At 35.5% G+C, this 19,423-nt stretch overlaps 1 long non-coding RNA gene and 1 pseudogene across 3 annotated transcripts in view; one reads left to right on the top strand and one right to left on the bottom strand.

The window, feature by feature from the left end:
- Positions 1 to 19,423, top strand: part of LOC117308697 (uncharacterized) — a 212,572-nt gene that overhangs the window by 139,385 nt on the left and 53,764 nt on the right. The gene's annotated exons all lie outside the window — the stretch shown is intronic.
- Positions 1,786 to 2,362, bottom strand: LOC101317353 (AP-3 complex subunit sigma-1 pseudogene; annotated as a pseudogene).

Below are 19,423 nucleotides of genomic sequence, written 5' to 3'. Positions count from 1 at the left end.
AAAACCAAAGCAACTAAGGATTACCAGACAAACAAACAAACAAACAGCATAGAAGAAAAGTTCTCTTTAAAAAATCATCATAAGATGATGAATATTATAACCATGAGGCAAGGTCAGTATGCTATTAAAAAAGGGGGGGGGAGCATTCATAATTTTTCTTAAAGAGCTTTTAGAATTTAAAAAAGATGCTAGCAGAAATTTAAAAAAAAAATAGAAAGGCTGGAAAATAAAAATACAGAAACTTTTCAGATAATAGAGTAAAAAGACAGAAAATAGGAGAGAAAAGATAAGTAATTTAAGAAGTCCAATACCCAAATAAAAAATTTTCCAAAGAGAGAAAATGGAAAATACAGTAGAAGAAATCAACAAAGGATAATCCAAAATAATTTCCCATAACTGAAGGATATGAATTTACAGATGCAGAGGGCCTGCTGGATGTACAATGCCTTAGCACACTGGAAAAAACAGATCCATACTAATGTCTATTATCATGCATTTTCTGAACACTGGGAGCAGGAGAAAATTCCACTCATTTTCAAAGAGAAGGTACCTAGAAGAGTCAGGTATCAGAATGGCTTTGGACTTCTCAACAGCAGCCCTGGAATCTAGAAAACACTGAAGCAATGACTTTAAAATACTGAGATTGCTAATCTAAGTATTTAGACAAACTAGTAGTTTGACATACTAGTAGTATGACAAACTACCAATCAACTGTGAGGGAAACTAAGTATATTTCAGACATCTAAACTCTCCAAAATTGATCTTCTATGAACCCTTCAGTAAATTGTTAGAGGTTACATTTCACTAAATGAGAGCATAAACCAAGAAAGAAAAGATATAGGATATTAGGAAAGAAAAGATACAGGCTATAGAAAAAATATAGAATATTGGAAAAAGTCAAACTAATCTAGGAAAGATTTCTTTAAGAAAGATGAAATTGGTAGAATACTTAATATGTGTGGATGTATTTAGAGGGATATAAACAACTAAAAGTGATTGAAATTGAATTATATATTTGAGTATACATATATATTAACCAAAGGATTATGTATATAAAATCACTAATCAAAGAAAAAAAAGACAATGAACTCTAATGAAAGGAAAGTAAAATTAATCCTATATATTATGTGGCTCAGCAGGAAATGTTGTTTACCTAGGTATAACAATGCAAACCTTGAATGTTAATCTAACTTAACATGATGTAACTATATTGGAGGAAGAGAGCACAGGGAGCAAATATATAGGTGGGGGAATAGAGATACAGGCAGTAGGGTGAATGGTTTTATTTATTTATTTTTTTTTTCCAGTTACCTTGGAGTTTATTTAAACTAAGAGAAAAAGGTCATAATGTTTTCATGCAATACATACTTCATTCTTTAAATAACAATTGTGAAAAATAACAGAAAGAATTAAGGAATGCTGTATTTGTGATCCATGCAAAACACCAACATTTTGGGTTATACATAATTTAAAGAAATGTCCCAAACACTTTTCAAAATACTGTAGTAGCCAATAGATAGAGGCATGCCTTAGGTGGCCATAGGAATGCAGTTTAGAAAATAAAGAAAAAAATCACACTGTAACCTACTCAATTTCTTCAAAATCACTGAGCAAGAAAAGCAACAATGAACTTCCATACCGCCTTTACATAACTTCTTTACAGTACCTTGACTTAAATCCAAGAGCGAAAGTTGACTCTCCTCCTCTATTTTTGGTAAACAACTGCATGGTAAACTTAGACAACTTTTTCCCGGGATTTTACCTGGGAGTGGCCTTTTAAATTTTTTATTTAAAAGAGGGCAGGTTTGGCACTTTTATGCTGATGTCACAAATGTTAATATTTCTTGGGATCTCAGGAAGATTCATATTCTTTACAGCTGATACAGCACTGGCTGGAGCTCCCGCTAAGCCAGCCTCAGATTTCTCTAGTTTATTTTGTGCATCAATTTGTTTAACAGTCTCATTCATGTTGGTCTCCAATACCATTCCCCCCACATCACCATGTCTGCAAGAATATTGTGAACCTTGTCTACATGGAAAATCCAGTTCACAGACGTTTTCAAAACACTTGTCTAATGTTTCCACAAATACTTGAATAGATCTAAAATGCCAAGTTCACTTTCTGAAGAATCCACACAGAAGACAAAATATAATGTTGCATAATGTCTATAAATCAGTTTGTTGTCAGATCCTGCAATTAATAATCCTTCTTCTAGGAAATTACAGCATTTTCATCTCTCTTAGATACCAAATGGAATGTCTCCCTGATGATTTGCTGTTGTGTATCTTCACTGTAGGGCTGGTAGAACTTGGAGAGCCGCGGCTTCCCTTGTTTGTTAAGGATGAGGATCGCCTTGATCATGGCTGAGCAGGGCCGACCGGGTGGGAGCTGGGGGCCAGGGTGGGGGCAGGCGCGCGCGAGCCTCGCCTCGGGATCTCGCTGGCGATCCTTCCCCACCGGGTGAACGGTTTTAAACAAAAACATATGCTAAATACTCATCTGGACAGAGATCACACGAGATAAAATCTACACGATGTAGCGATAAAACCAAGTTATTTAGAACTATTCAGGTAAATTTTAAATACTGAAAAGAAATAAAATGATTGCTTCTGGGAATTAGAAAATAGAGGAGCAGTAAGGGAGAGGAAAGTGTTGCTTCAAAGAATCACTTAACTCTTTAAGTTTACTATGTGCATGCGTATCTTATATAAAAATTTTAAATATAAAGAAATTAAGAACGGAAAAAGAAACAGCTAGCTAGCTAGCTTAAGATTCTTCATAATTATAATTTTGATATTGTCTATGGCCACACCACCCTGAATGTGCCCAATCTTGTCTAATAATTTTGATGTTATCCTCTTCTCTGATGAAAAGCAAGAGGAAGGCAGTTGGCTTTTACAAAGAGCTTACCATTTTGAACAAATGATGTAAATGGTACTCTAAAGCGAGGTGAAGAATGAACGTATAGATGCATTGAAATTGTCTGCATCTGTGTGTGGAGAGGGAGGGCAAAAGCCCTAGGGACATGGACTGTCTAACTAAAAGTGTAATATTCCTATCAGTAGTTCCTGATGAAATAGATTAAAAAGATAGACACAAAGTGAGGTAATATTTAATAATTTACAGGGTTCCTAGAAACATTGTTCAATATTAATTTTTAAGTCTACACTGCCACATATTTCCTTGATATTTAGCTTGAATTGAGTTGAATCCAGTGAAATGTCAAATATGTGAGTCCCATTATTTTGTTTGGTCACACATTGATAAGACAGTATTTCTGTACAAATTTGTTTACAAATTTTGTGATATTATTATGATTTTCCTTAAAATCAAGCAAGTTGTAAAAAATGATTTATAGATGTTTATAATAGAGCTTCCTACTAAAGACAGCACTTGGCTTTTCTGGCATATTTTTCAAAACTTTAATGATTAAATAGTTCTTAAAAATGAAATATATATATATCCCAATTCTCAATAAAAAAGTAGAAAATATTTATATATGATACCCTCAATTCACAATAAAAAAGAAAATATTTCATTTTTAGGAACTATATATATATAAAATCATTTTAAGAAGTTATCAAACACCATTCACATTTATCATTTAAAAAGAATGATTATTTTGCCTACTGTAGCCTTAAAAGATCCAGGGGGAAAATACAAAAAATGTTCTTATATTTTGGCAATTTTCTTACTTAAGTAAGGTGTTACTTATATTGGTGGTGTGATATATTGATTAATAAGATATTAAAAAATCTTTTTTTAAAAAAATTTAGAGTTCTTTTGAAATTCAGAGAACTTCACAATAATTTGTCTATGTTATATATGTGTGTGTGTATGTATATAGACTCTGATTAGAATTGTCTTTTGATGTTAGTTAGTTCATTCTTAGCTTTTGTTCAGATAGGAAATTGAAGAACAGAATGGTTTAATGGCTCCCTAATTCTAATATGACACAGCTGATTGGTGAAAAAGCAGTGGTCTCCTGATCCTCCATCCCATTCTACTTCTATGACACCAGTAGTAAAGGAGATCCAATTTTTGATAATTATGAATATAAATGAAGAATTTAAGAAGCATGATCTAGTTATGATGATGAGAACAGAAAGGAAAAATAAAAGACTTACAAATTATTTGATCAGATTTGGGAGAGAAAAGATTCATTGAGGAAATGGGAAAAGTTTGGTAAACTTTGTAAAGGTTGGAAATATATTCCCATCAGATTTCCTATATATATATATTTAATTATAAATAGAGTAGTATCTATAAAAATAGCGCTCCTCACTCTTCAGTCTGTGCAGCATGGGAAGACAGAACTGTAAAAGAAAGCCACAATCCTACTGGTCTAAGAATTTAGAGAACTGAGTTTGGGACTGCCTGAACAACTAAAAATTTAGGGGGAAATCCCCAAAAGGAAGGAGCTTCTGGGTGAGAAGACACAAAATCTGTATCTAAGCTCCCCTCAAAACGTTGGCTTACTGCCTCAACTATGAACGTGCCAGTGAGAATCTAAGGAACCTAGCTGAAAGTAACATCTGGGGAAGGCTCCAAGAACTAAGCAGAGATTTTAGCTGCTATCTACCACAGGTAAGACACACTTTGGAGATTAAATCCAACTAAGTTAGAAGGGCTTGATAAACACCTTGGGCTTTCCATAAAGTTAGGAATAAAGACTACATCACAAAACTAAAACTTAGAGCTGCCCTAACAAAATAAAAACCAAGCCTCCCCAAGTTGAAGGCAACCTGTCTGTAATTTAACTACTTGCTAGAACAACACTTTTCAGAGGAAGATTCAGAGATTCTGCAATGTATTACGCTCAGCATAACAATAAAAAATTACTAGAAATGGGAAAATGTGACTTATAGTCAATAGAAAGAGACCAACAAAGGACATAGGTGTTAGATTTGGCAGAGAAAGACTTTAAAATAACTGTGATAAATATGTTGAAAAGTCTACAAGAAAAGATGGATATAACATATAAAGAAATGGGTAATGGGGAATAAATATTGGAAAAGGTAAAATGAAACTGTCTTTATTCACAGACAACATGATTCTACACGGTTCTTCAAAAATCTATTAGGGTCAATAAGTAAATTCAGCAAAGTTGTAGGATATAAAGTCAGTATTCCTATATTGTTTCAACAGACAATTGGAAGGTAACATTTAAAAATAAATATCTTTTATAATAGTGTCAAAAAACATTAAATACCTAAGAATAAATTTAAGGAAACGTGTAAAATATCTCTACTTTGAAAGTCACAAAATTGTAGAAAGAAAGACAGACCTAAATGAATAAGATACACCATACTTTGTTGCAAGACAATATTATAAAAATGTCATTTCAGCCGAAATTGATCTATAGAATCAATGTACTTCCAACTCTTAATGCTTTTTTGTTGTTGTTGTTGTAAATTGATAGTGTAACATGAAATGTTATATGGATATACAAAGGACTAGAATGGCCAAGATAATCTTGAAAAAGAAAACAAGTTTTTGGTTTTTTTTAATTGGGGTATAATTGCTTTACAATGTTGTGTTAGTTTCTGCTATACAATGAAGTGAATCAGCTATTAAAAAAAAAGAAAACAACTTGGAAGACTTAGATTACCTGATTTTAAGACTTAATATAAAACTACAGCAACTAGGACAGTGCATTATTGGTGTAAGAAAAGACAAATAGATTGAACAGAGGAGAGAATCGAGAATTAGGCCCACCTCCATAACTTCAGCTAACTGAAAAGGATGCCAGAAATTCAATGGGGAAAAGAAAATATTTTCAAAAAATGGTGCTAGATGTATCCTGACATGTACATCACAACATATTTAAAAATTAACCTGAGTTGGACTGAAAATCTAAAAATAAAAGCCGAAACTATAAAATCCGTAGAAGGAAGCATAAAGGATATCTTTGTAATCATGCAGTAGGCAGAGATTTCTTGGTGTCTAAAAAAGCAATAACCATAAAAGAAAAAAAATGATATACTGGACTTTATCAAAATTAGAAACCTGTTCATCAAAAGGCACCTTTAAGGAAAATGAAAAAGTCACATACTCGCCACTGAGGCCTAGTGAAATTATATTATATAGCTTATATATAATAGAAATATGATTTAACCCAGGTCTCTTGAATTTGAATCCTTGCAGAACAAAATATAAATATGATAAAGCTTGACACTGCAAAAATACAGAAATTGAGGCTTAAAAAATGGGCAGGAGAGCTGGAAGTGTGAATAGTAATGTTAGTGTCATCTTATTAACACAAAAAGTGAAAAGAGAGTTGGCAGTTGATGCAATAGACAATAGAAATTTCAGTACTAATAAGAACCTACTATATAGCACAGGGAACTCTGCTCAGTACTCTGTAATGGCCTACATGGGAACAGAATCTAACAAAAGAATATATATATATACGTATATATATGTATATATATACGTATATATACATATATATATGTATATATACATATATATATATATAAAACTGATTCACTTTGCTGTACACCTGAAACTAACACAAAATTGTAAATCAACTATATGCCAATAAAAATTAAAAAAAAAAAAAAGATAGCACATACTTTTTCCCTACCTTGGGAATGATGGTTCTCTTTGCTTGTACTGTCCACAGAATAGGATGATAGCCTCATCTTCCTGCAATAGTACCATAGAAATTATAGTTCTTTTAAGATACATTTCACAGAGGAGACCACAGTTAATTTGTACTTTATGACTTTTTTCACCAATTTGAAATAATTAGTGTTTATCATGAATGTGATGTTTATGTCTTTTTTATTCAACTAGGAGCCAAGTACTTTGTCAACAGCTTTAAGGTGATGGATGTGATAATTAACTAAATGGGGGAAATCTTTTCATAATATATACATATATCAAATCATCACAATGTACACTTTAAATATATTACAAATTTGTCAATTATACCTCAAAGCTGAAAAAAAATAACAAATAAAAAAACAAAAAAATAAGTCAGTAAGTAACCATTAGAAATGAAAGTAATAATAGGATTATTAAAACTGGTAGGAAGAAAAGACAAGTAGCAAGTAACATGGGTGGACTAAATTCTTACCTTTATAGCTGGGAATCAACAGATAATATCCAAAGTCGATAAATCAAAATATAGCAGTGAAACATAAACAATTTAACCTCTGAAAAACTGATTTAAGGATGGGAGGAAGGAATTTGCTTTACATGTTGTGTCCATTCTCTAATATATGATTTTTCCATAATGTGTATTTATTGCATTATTTTTAGATAGAGAGATAAATAGAAAGATAAGAGAAAAAGAGGGAGGGAGGGAGGGAAACCAACATACCTAGAGGTTATCACTGCATAGTGAGATTTCAGATGATTTCTTTCTTCACTACACCAGTCAGTATGGCTAACAATATTTTTATAACTGTAAAAAGAAAATAAAGTTGTTTTCCCTTTGAAAAACAGAAAATCTCAAATAAAAATCAACCTTGTTGAGGTACTTTGTTGCCTACTGGAAAATAACATCTGGTAGTGTTGGAACTATCTGATGGGAAAACACTTTTCAGAATGTCAAAGTGTTATTAACTTCTTGGTTTGCATCACGATATTACACTGAATGCAAACCACTGTTGTTTCAGTTGATAAAGTCTGGAGACTCCTTAGCCTCAAAGTGCCAGGTAGACTGAAGAACAGTTGCCTACTAGTCAAGCAGAAAGTTCTCACAATGATATTGATAGAATTACTGTCAAATGACATTGAGTTCTTTGCAATTACTGAGGGAGTAAAGAAATCCTAAAAATACTGCTATGGCAGTGTCTTTACAATTTGTACTGACATAAGCTCTTTTGGAATTCTTCTCTAAGATTAAGTCTACACCCATAATTATGTCATCCTGTATGCAGAAATGTCATTTTTGCTCAGTTCTTATAACTTGTTTACAGGCGTGGAAGAGCAAGAGCTAATGGTGATGTCCAGAGCCATCTGTCACTTAGATACCAAAACCTGTTGTAGTGCTCCCACTAGAGCTTTGATGCTGGTTCATCGATGTCCTAAATTAGGTGTGTAGAGAAAAAATTACATGCCATAGGAATGCGTTTTATAGCAAACAGTATTGTTTTAGAAACTAGTCATCAGGTTATCTTGACCATTGTACATGTAGCACATCTGGGAATTATTCTTGGGAAAACATTGGGTAGAAGCTCTTGCTTACTAGTAGCTTGGACTTTATCTGACTACTGCAAAGACTGGAAAAAAATAAAGCACATGTCAAGATCCAGTGTATTATTTACCAAAATTAATTCCATGATAGATAATGTCAAAACCTTGATCAAGAATCCCTATTGATTTTTTAAGATTATATTAATAGGTTATGGTAGACTTTTTCACAAATGCCACCAAACTGTTTCCAATTTCCCTACTGCTTTATTCATAACTATGGGTCAGATATTTGCAATAAATCTTCTGCTGTATGTGTGTGCAATTTTTTTAGTTAAATTTAGGATTATCTAGGATCTTGCTTAAATAAATATAGTGAAGTAGTTAAAAGCAAGGATTTTGAAGTCAGACAGACCTGGGGTCTGAATCCTTTAAGCTGGATTTGCTACATGACCCTCATCAACATATTCAGTGTGAACCTCAATTTTCTCATGTATAAAAAGGAATGAAAGCACAACTCAGAGAGTTATTGTAAAATTAAATACGAAAATTTATATGTCATCTACTGCAGTTGTCTGCACATTGGACTCTCGTGGGGAGCTTTGAAAAGTCCTCCTGGTCCCTGTGTCCCATTCCAAGAGATTGTGATTTAATTGGTCATGGGTGTGGCCTGAACTTTGAAATTTTTTAAAGGTCTCTAGGTGATGCTAATATACAGATAAGTTAAGAAACCACTGACTTAGAGCATAACAATATCTACATAAAGTTCATATGGCCTAAGTGTTTTATAAACATTATGAAACTTAATATTTATAATAATCCTAAGAGGCAGACACCATATTATCCCCAATTTCTAGACAGGGTTTAGAGATATTTGATAACATAAGGCCAGATAACTAGTACAAAGCAGAATCAGTATTTAAACCCTGTTTGCCTAAATTCAAGGTCCAAGCACTCAGTTATAACACAACCTAGCCCTAAGCAAGTTTCCTATTCATAAATTTCCCAATGCAAGTGAGGTATAGCATATTGACAATCTCAGTTTTGAAAAAAAAAAAAAGAAGAAAAACAAAACAAAAATCTCTTCAGAGTTGTATTAGTAAGTACCCAATAAATCATAGAAGCAACTGTTTTATCACATCTCCCAATGGTCTCAAGCAAATGGTCAGGCTGAAAGGATGGTAAAGACCACTGAAAATTGTTGCAGGAAATTGGACAATAAGATTAGATGTGTTTCTCATCATTCCACATCAGACAGTAGATGTTAGTCCTGTCTAACTTTTTAATAGGAATTTGCATGAAAACTCACTCCAGCTTCCTTCTAAATGCATCAAGATTTCAAAATACAAAGATGTCTTTTGGAAGTTATACTCCGCACTTAATTTTCACTTATCTATACAATAGTTAATACTTGTAAAGAACTGAACTAATGTAGCTTTCAGCCACATAATTGAAACATGGTCTGTGTTCAACAAAACTAAGATACAAGCAAAGTGATAAAGCATCAAATGTATTAACTGTGAGCATATCCCTCATGCATCAGTTCTGAACTGGAGTTTTTACTCCATCTTCTCAGACCAGAATTAGTGAAAAGCATCTTTAAACATGACTATTCTCTGCCATAACATTACTTGGTTGTCTGAGTAACCAACTGAAAAAGAGGAACAAAGTTAGAAGACAAATGCTATCTGACTTCAAAATTTATTATAAAACTACAGTGATTAAGACAGTGCAATATTGGCATAGGCAGGCAAATAGATCAATGGAAAAGAGTAAAGAGCCCCTTTGTGACCACCTAGAGGGGTGGGATAGGGAGCGTGGTAGGGAGATGCAAGAGGGAGGGGATATGGGGATGTGGGGATATGGGGATATATGTATACATATAGCTGATTCACTTTGTTATACAGCAAAAACTAACACAACATTGTAAAGCAATTATACTCCAATAAAGATGTTAAAAAAAAAAGAAGAGCAAGCCCAGAAATAGACCCACACATGTATAGACAACTGATTTTTGACAAAGGTGTAAAGGCAATTCAGTGGAGAAAAAAATAAACTTCTCAATAAATGATGCTGAAACATTTGAAAATACGTATGCAAAAAACAGAGAACTTCTTTCCATACCCCTTACAATACACAAAAACTAACTCAAAATGGATCTTAGATATAATGTAAAAATCTAAAACTATAGAACTTCTAAAAAAACAACATAGGAGAAAATCTTTGAGACCTTGGGTTTAGACAAATATTTCTTAAATACAACACCAAAAGTAGAATCCATAAAAAAAAAAACAATAAATTGGACTTCATCAAAATTTTAAATTTCTGTTCTTCAAAAGATACTGTTAAGAGTGTGAAAAGGTAATCCACAGACCAGGAGAAAATATCTGCAAATCGTATATAGAACATGGTGCTTATATCCAGAATATTAATGAACTCTTAAAACTCAACAATTGGGCTTCCCTGGTGGCGCAGTGGTTGAGAGTCCGCCTGCTGATGCAGGGGACACGGGTTCGTGCCCTGGTCTGGGAGGATCCCACATGCCGCGGAGTGGCTGGGCCCGTGGGCCATGGCTGCTGAGCCTGCATGTCTGGAGCCTGTGCTCTGCAACGGGAGAGGCCACAACAGTGAGAGGCCCGCATACCGCAAAAAAAACAAAAACAAATAAAACCCTCAACAATAAGAAAACAGCACAATTTTTTAGAAAGGGAGCAAAGTATTTGAACACACTTCATCAAAGAGCTATATGAATAACAAATGAGCAAATGAAAACATGCTCATTATCATTAGTCATTAGGTAAGTGCAAATTAAAACCACAAGAGGATACCGCTACACACCTAACACAATGGCTAAAATTAAAACTGACCATACCAAGTGTTGGTGAGGATGTGAAACAACTGAAATTCTCATTCACTGCTGGTAGAAACTGAAGTGGTTCAGCCACTCTGGAAAAAGGTTGGACAGCTTCTTAAAGAGTTAAACACGATCTACTATGTGATCCAACCATTCAACATCTACATATTCATCCAAGAGAAATGAAAACATAGGTCCATACAAAGATTTGCATACAAATATTTGTAGCAGTTTTACTTGTACTAGCCAAAATCTGGAAACAATACAAATGCCCTTCGACAGGTGAATGGATAAACAAATTGTGGTATATCCATACTTCAGGAATAAAAACTAATGAACTAGGGCTTCCCTGGTGGCGCAGTGGTTGAGAGTCCGCCTGCCGATGCAGGGGACACGGGTTCGTGCCCCGGTCTGGGAAGATCCCACATGCCGCGGAGCAGCTGGGCCCGTGAGCCATGGCCGCTGAGCTTGCGCGCCCGGAGCCTGTGCTCCGCAACAGGAGAGGCCACAACAGTGAGAGGCCCGCGTACCACAAAAAAAAAAAAAACTAATGAACTATTTTACATGCAGCAACATGGATGAATCTCGGAATAATTATGCTGAGAAAGAAGCCAAACAAAATAGAATATATGCTGTATGATTCCATTTATATAAAATTCTCGAAAATGCAAACTAATATATAGTGACAGAAAGCAAATCACTGGTTGCCTAGGTTGGGGTAGGAGAAGTAGAAAGGGTTATAAAAAAGGCACAAAAAAACGTTTGAGGGTGATAAGTATGTTTATTATCTTGCTTCTGGTGGTGGCTTCACAGGGTTGCATGTGTCAAAACTTACATATTTTTTAGTACACTTCAAATATGTGCAGTTTGCTTTAAGTCAATTATATCTCAACGAAACTGTGGAAGATTTTTTAAAATGTTAAAGCTCTTCTCTTTTTGTTTAAAGACTTTGTTAGCTAAATAGAAAAGCACTGCATATGGTGGGGACATTTTTATTTTATATTTATTTATTTTGATTATATGCTGCAGTGATTTCTAATATGGCTTGACTTTTCATTTTTCAGTGATAAAAGAATACCTCGTTAAAAGCCTGTTTTATTGCTTAAAGATAGCACAAATATTTTAATCAATTTTCTGGGAGAAAACAAAAACTCCTCCCTCAAAAAGAAATTGGGAGTACAATGGATTAGACGGTTGCATAAACTTTTATAATGCTGATTGTTTTGAAATTCAGTATTTGGCAAGTTTATTCAATAGTTTGCAGATTTATCTTATGTATTCTGACCCATTTGTTAAAACAGGCAATTATGAGAGAGCACTGCTGGTGAGTATACATTCTCAGGGCTAAAAATATATCTACACACTTAAGTACTTTTAATATCTGAGCATCAGTTTGCTGAAGATTCTGTTTGTCTTTTTCACCTTTCTCCGAAGGTAAATGGCACAGCAGATTCTTTAAAGACAAAATTGCATTTTAACAAGCTGGTTTTAGGATTTGTTCGTATTCTGTGCTTGCAGTTATTTATTGCTTTATAAAGGTTATATAGGTAGGTAAATATGACTAAAGGTCGATAAAACAGAACAGTTTTACAGAACACCCCATTGGTTTAATGTGGTAAAACTTCTGGCATTTAAAATCATTTTAAATAATGAATATCTTAGAATTATTAGACCTGAAATGTTTATGACATATCTAGATAGGAGTAGATGGTTTTTAAATACCTACAGAGAAGATTCCATAACTTGCTTTTGTAATCTATTTTACTGTAATTTACCTTAAAGTAAGTATTAAAAGCAGAGTAAATTCTTGCTTATTTGGAATTTTGATGAATGAGTTATTAATAATTAATGTTCTTGTTAATAGGAATGCCATATACAGTATGCCGGGTTTCTAATTTTTCAAAGAAAAAGTATTATGAAAGACACTAAAATGAGGCCTTAGAATACCTAAAGCAATCTTGAAATAGAAGAATAAACTGTGAGGAATCACTCTTCCCATATTAGGGCCCATTGTATAACTACAGTGGTCAAAACAGTATGGTATTGATGGAGGAAAAGATGGATAGATCAAGGAAGGGAACAGAACAGAGGACCCAGAAATGGACCTACACTCTATCAATATCCTGGTTGTTAAATATAACTGTGGTTTTGCAAGATGTTACCACAGAGAGGAACTGGGAAAGTGTACAAGGGATTTCTCTGTGTTAATTCTTACACATGCATGTGAATCTACAGTTACCTCAAAATAAAATTTCAATTTAAAAAATTTGCTAAAATAGTAGCAAATGAAATAGAATTTTTCTGGTTTGCTTTTAAATTAAATACAAAATTTCACTTTTCTTGGTGGCTTTCATTAAAAAGATGAGTTATCACACATAAGGACTATAAAAAAAACTCATTATTTGAAATGTCTAGTTAAGTGAATTTTCAATGAATAAGCATTGACTCTTCACAAGAGTTGCAGTAAAAAGACCTCAGATAGTTCTAGAAATTACCCAGTAACCTTTTCCAGGGGTTAGAAAGGTGAAACTTAGCAATTTGTCAACCTAAAAAGTTGCTGGTGCCTCCATGAATTACCTATGTCTTGGTCATCTGACCATTTCTCATGTAATGCAATAAGAAAAGGATGTTCTTCATTAGCACACCAGAAGACATATTTTTGCCTTTAAGTATCTATTTCACAATCTTGAAATGTATAAGATTGTCAAGAATATACAAAATTGGAACACAACATTAAAATATTTGATGAGATTATTTTTGCATAATATATTCAAAAGTAATCTAACCTGGGATGTTATAATGGATGTTATATTTGTTTTGTTTTGTTTTTCCCTGAAGTATGAGCTTTTCTATGTTTTAGAAGAGACTAACATTAAACGGTGAGATGGTAAAATGCAATTCATTTTGAATTAGATAAAAAGTTTTCAAACATCATCTCATAAATTTTTAGGGTTTTAGAAGTATATAGATTATTGGAAACGCTTCATAAAATGCTTTATCAAAACAAAGTTGGAAAAGTAAAAAGAAATCATCATTTGTGAGATAATAGAAAATATATATCAATCTCTGCCCCTGGTTCCTCACCGAGATCTCCTGAAACCCTTCTAATTTCTTAGTGATAAGAGCATTAGGATCATCTCTTGTTCTAATATTTGTCTTTGACCCCATCTCTGACATAGGGTTCCTAAAACCCTTGTGAATTCCTAAGTGATTAGAGTACTAGGGGTATCTTTTGTTCTATTGAGGTGACTCTGGGTGGGCTCTGGGATGGTGTCTGGATGGGGGCTGGTCACCAGAAAGACCAAGCCATGATTAGAAGCTTGGAATTTTCAGCCGCACACCCCCTCCTCCAGAGAGGGGAGAGGGGCTGACAGTGAGGTTAATAATTGATCATGCCTACGTAAGGAAGCCTCCCTAAAACCTCAGTAGTATAGGGTTCGGAGCACTTCCAGGTTGGCAAACACATTCACACTGGGATAATGACATACTCCAACTCCACAGGGACAGAAGTCCCCATGCTTGGGGACTCTCCCAGACCTAGCCCTAGGTATCTCTTCATCTGGCTGTTCATCTGTGTTCTTCATCACCTCCTTTAATAAACGGGTAAATGTAAGTAAGTGTTTCCCTGAGGTGTGTGAACTGCTCTAACAAATTAATCTAACCCGAGGATGGGGGTACTGGGAAACTCCAAGTTGTAGCCAAATCAGATAGAGGTTGTGAGTAAACTGGACTCCTATTATTTGGTATTGGCATTTGAAGTGGGATGGGAACAGTCTTATGGGACTGAGCCCTTAACCTGTGGGATCTGACACTATGTCCAGGTAGATAGTGTTAGAATAGAGTTAAATTATAGGACACCCAACTGGTGTCACAGAGAATTGGTTGGTGTGGAGAAAAACCTTCACACACTTGGTGACCAGGAGAAATGAAGTGTTCTCTGTGAGTATTAAAAGAGATACACAGAGAAAAAGTGCACAGTAGAGAAGAACTGGGTTTTTCCCTACATTAGAAAGAAAGAACTGCATTTTCCCAATACATCGTTGTTTTTTTCTGCCCCTTTATCCCACTGGAATCATCTGATTCAAGCTCTTGCCTTACATGACTTGTCTGAACAATTCAGGTAGACTACAGGTGTCCCCAACTTACAATGGTTGGACTTAACAATTTTTTGACTTTACGGTGATGTGAAAGTGATACACACTCAGTAGAAACCATACTTTGAATTTTGATCTTTTCCCAGGCTAGCGATATGCAGTACAATGCACTCTCATGATCCTGGGCAGCAGCAGGGAGCCACATCTCCCAGTCAGCTAGGCAATCACAAGGGTAAACCACGGATACACTTACAACCATTCTGTACCCATACAACCATTCTGTTTTTCACTTTTAGTACCGTACTGAACAAATTACATAAGCTATTCAGCACTTCATTATACAATAGGCTTTGTGATAGATGATTTTGCCCAAATGCAGGCTAATGGAAGTATTTCGAGCACATTTGAGGTAGGCTAGAGTAAACTATAATGTTCAGTAGGTTAGGTGTATTAAATGCATTTTCAATTTACAATATTTTCAACTTACAATGGGTTTATTGGAAAGTCAAGGAAGATCTGTAGTGATTTCTTTGCTCTGACCTGTTTCTCACCTCCCACCCATAGTCCATCTTCCATACTGTCCCCAGAGTGATCTTTCTAATGAGGAATCTGCTCACCTACTCTCTATTTGAAATTGAATCATTGCTTTTGATTGCCTAAAATATAAAGTCTAAATTTTGCTGGCCATAAAAAGCTATCAAAAATATAGGCCCAATACCTGCCAATCCTAAATACACATCCCACAGTCCAGATGGACCACTTCATTTTCTCAGAACACACCACGCTTTTTCTCAGATGGCTCCTTTAACCTAGAGTGCCCATCTTGGTCTTTGCCGGTTAATGATCTCACTTCCTCTCTGAAGCTGTCCTCAGTATCTTGAGACAGCCCATCACTCCTTCTTTTTGCTCTCACAGGATTTTACATGGAAGAATAGTTACTATTTATTGAGCGCTTACTAGGTACCAGGCACTGTGCCTAACTAAGCATTTTACAGACGTGATCTCATTTAATATTCCCAGCAGCCCTATGAGGTAATGTGACACTTTTCGCACTATCTTCTCATTCATTGTTTTCACATCCATATCCTCATTAGAAGAGATTGGTATTATTCATCTTATCTGAACCACCTCCTCCTATAGTATCTGATCAAATCAGGTGCTCAATAAATGTTTGTTAAGTGAGTGAATGATGGAATGAATAAAGTGAAATAAATAAACAATAGGGTGCTTTAAAGACTAACTTGTTAGAGAGAACTGGCTTTACCATATTTTACATGGCCAGAGCACTGGGAATATGCTTCCTAATCCAAATATCTCCCTTCTTGCTCCTGGCATGATGCCCGAAATCCCCAGGATTCACAAGAATGCCCTGTCTTTATTTTTTATTCTTATTGCCATCAACCAAAATTAGACCATGTCTTGCCTTTTATTTGATCTACTTTCAGATCTTCTCCTCTTTAATTATTACTAGACACCATGGAAGAGATCAATTTTCCTAAAATACTAATCTGATTATATATTTCCCCTGCTCAAAAATCTTACAGTTTTTTAAAAGGAATCCTTTCTCCCTAGCCTGACTTTCAAGAATCTCCACAATTTGGTCTCAACTATTTCCTACTACATTTTAAATGCTCTGGTCCAATCAAGCTGAAATAGTTGCCATTCTCACTTCCATGTCTTTGTTGATTGTAATCCCTCTGCCTGTCTGGGCTGGCCTGTTTCCCTGTACCGTCTAGATGCTTTCCTAGAACACACCAGTCAGAAATGACCTCTTATTTTTCCTCTATGCTTATTCCTCTGATAGAAGACTTATAAGAGATATTTGAATTTTAGATTTTTCTCCTATATTCAAAAGTTAGCTCTTTGGGCTTCCCTGGTGGCGCAGTGGTTGAGAGTCCACCTGCCGATGCAGGGGACACGGGTTCGTGCCCCAGTCCGGGAAGATCCCACATGCCGCGGAGTGGCTGGACCCGTGAGCCATGGCCGCTGAGCCTGTGTGTCCGGAGCCTGTGCTCCGCAACAGGGGCCATAACAGTGAGAGGCCTGCGTACGGCAAAAAAAAAAAAAAAAAAAAGTTAGCTCTTTGAGGGATCAAGTAGACCTTTTCAGTTAACTGCCCACCGCATAGAAAATTCCCTTTTCAAATAAGTGCCCCCTTCCCCATATGAGGGTGAATCCTCCACAGCTGTGCATCTGCCACATTAGTCGGTTTCTCAGAACATGCGTGAGTAGATTAGGGAGGAGACCTAACCATGCTGGGCCAGCTAGATTCTCCTCTCGGAGACTATGCACTTGTAACAAAAAAACCTCTTAGCCTGGATCTGTCTCCTAAATGGAGGAGCTGGGAACTAGAGAATTGTGAAGCATTACCGGTGTACTCGTAAGGCTGTGTCCCTCCATGGGGACCATTTTGTTCCCATAAGAAAAGGGCAGCCCTCTAGGTAGATGCAGCTTCAGATGCAGGGCACAAATATATGTAGTGACCTTGGGCAGCCATAGCATTTTTCTTCATAGCTGGGGAGGCAGAAAAATTTGGGTTTCAGAAAGAGCAAAATGAACCAAAAACGAAAGAGAGAAAGAAAGAGAGAGAGAGAGAGAGAGAGAGAGAAAGACAAAGCCACTGCCTGGTTCCTGTCAGCTTTCCAGAAACTGGGTATAGTCCCTATTGAGATACCTTTGCATATGCCTGAGAAAATCCAGTATTCTTCCCCAAAACTCCTTTTTCACTCAAGGCAAAATGAGTTGTGCTTTAGTCATGTAATCCCACAAGGCTGAGAGTAGTTTTTCAGAGTAACTTGCAATGTCAGGCACCTGCTATATATATTTTGAATGTGGGTTGGACTCCTTGTCCTTAATGTTGGTTGTACATCAGAAACACCCAAGATGCTTTTAAACCTACCAATGCACGCATCCCACTGCAGACCAGTTAAATTCAAACTGGCTTGGATGGGAGGGCTCATGCATTTGATATTCTTTTAAAGCTTCTCTGATGATTCTAAAATGTAGTCAGGAATTATAACTGGGTTAGATGTTATGAAAATACAAACACTGAGGAAGAACTGCTAAAACATTAAGCCATTTTTATATGTTAACTCATCTATGTTGAATCATTTAATAGATTATACAGTTTGGGGAAAGTTTTCAACAGTATGGTAGGGTCAGGGTAGCTTCAGAAGCAGTAAAGAAAAATGTATAAAAAGACAGAGAGGATTCACAGAAAGATAGACAAGATGAAAAGGCAGAGGGCTGTGCACCAGATGAAGGAACAAGATAAACACCCAGAAAAACAACTAAATGAACTGGAGATAGGCAACCTTCCAGAAAAAGAATCCAAAATAATGATAGTGAAGATGATCCAGGACCTCAGAAAAAGAATGGAGGCAAAAATCGAGAAGATGCAACAAATGTTTAACAAAGATCTAGAAGAATTAAAGAACAAACAAACAGAGATGAACTATACAATAACTGAAATGAAAACTACACTAGAAGGAATCAATAGCAGAATAACTGAGGCAGGAGAACGGATTAGTGACCTGGAAGACAGAATGGTGGAATTCACTGCTGCGGAACAGAATAAAGAAAAAAGAATGAAAAGAAATGAAGACAGCCAATGAGACATCTGGGACAACATTGAACACAATAACATTTGCATTATAGGGGTCCCAGAAGGAGAAGAGACAGAGAAAGGATCCAAGAAAATATTTGAAATGATTATAGTCGAAAACTTCCCTAACATGGGAAAGGAAATAGCCACCCAAGTTCAGGAAGCACGGAGACTCCCATACAGGATAAACACAAGTAGAAAAAGGCCGAGACACATAGTAATCCAATTGACAAAAATTAAAGACAAAGAAAAATTATTGAAAGCAGCAAGGGAAAAACAACAAATAACATATAAGGGAACTCCCATAAGGTTAACAGCTGATTTCTCAGAGGAAACTCTACAAGCCAGAAGGAAGTGGCATGACATACTTAAAGTGATGAAAGGGAAGAACCTACAACCAAGATTACTCTAACTGGCAAGGATCTCATTCAGATTCGATGGAGAAATCAAAAGCTTTACAGACAATCAAAAGTTAAGAGAATTCAGCACCACCAAACCAGCTCTACAACAAATGCTAAAGGAACTTCTCTAAAGGGGGACACACAAGAGAAGAAAAGGACCTACAAAAACAAACCCAAAACAATTAAGAAAATGGTCATAGGAACATATGTATCGATAATTACCTTAAACGTGAATGGAATAAATGCTCCAACCAAAAGACACAAGCTCTCTGAATGGATACAAAAAAAGACCCAGGGATTCCTTAGTGGCGCAGTGGTTAAGAA

The sequence above is a fragment of the Tursiops truncatus genome, chromosome 17 (assembly GCF_011762595.2).
Source record: "Tursiops truncatus isolate mTurTru1 chromosome 17, mTurTru1.mat.Y, whole genome shotgun sequence".
Taxonomy (NCBI): Eukaryota; Metazoa; Chordata; class Mammalia; order Artiodactyla; family Delphinidae; genus Tursiops; species Tursiops truncatus.
The sequence above is the reverse complement of the archived record's forward strand: the minus strand, read 5'-3'. Positions and strand labels throughout refer to the sequence as shown.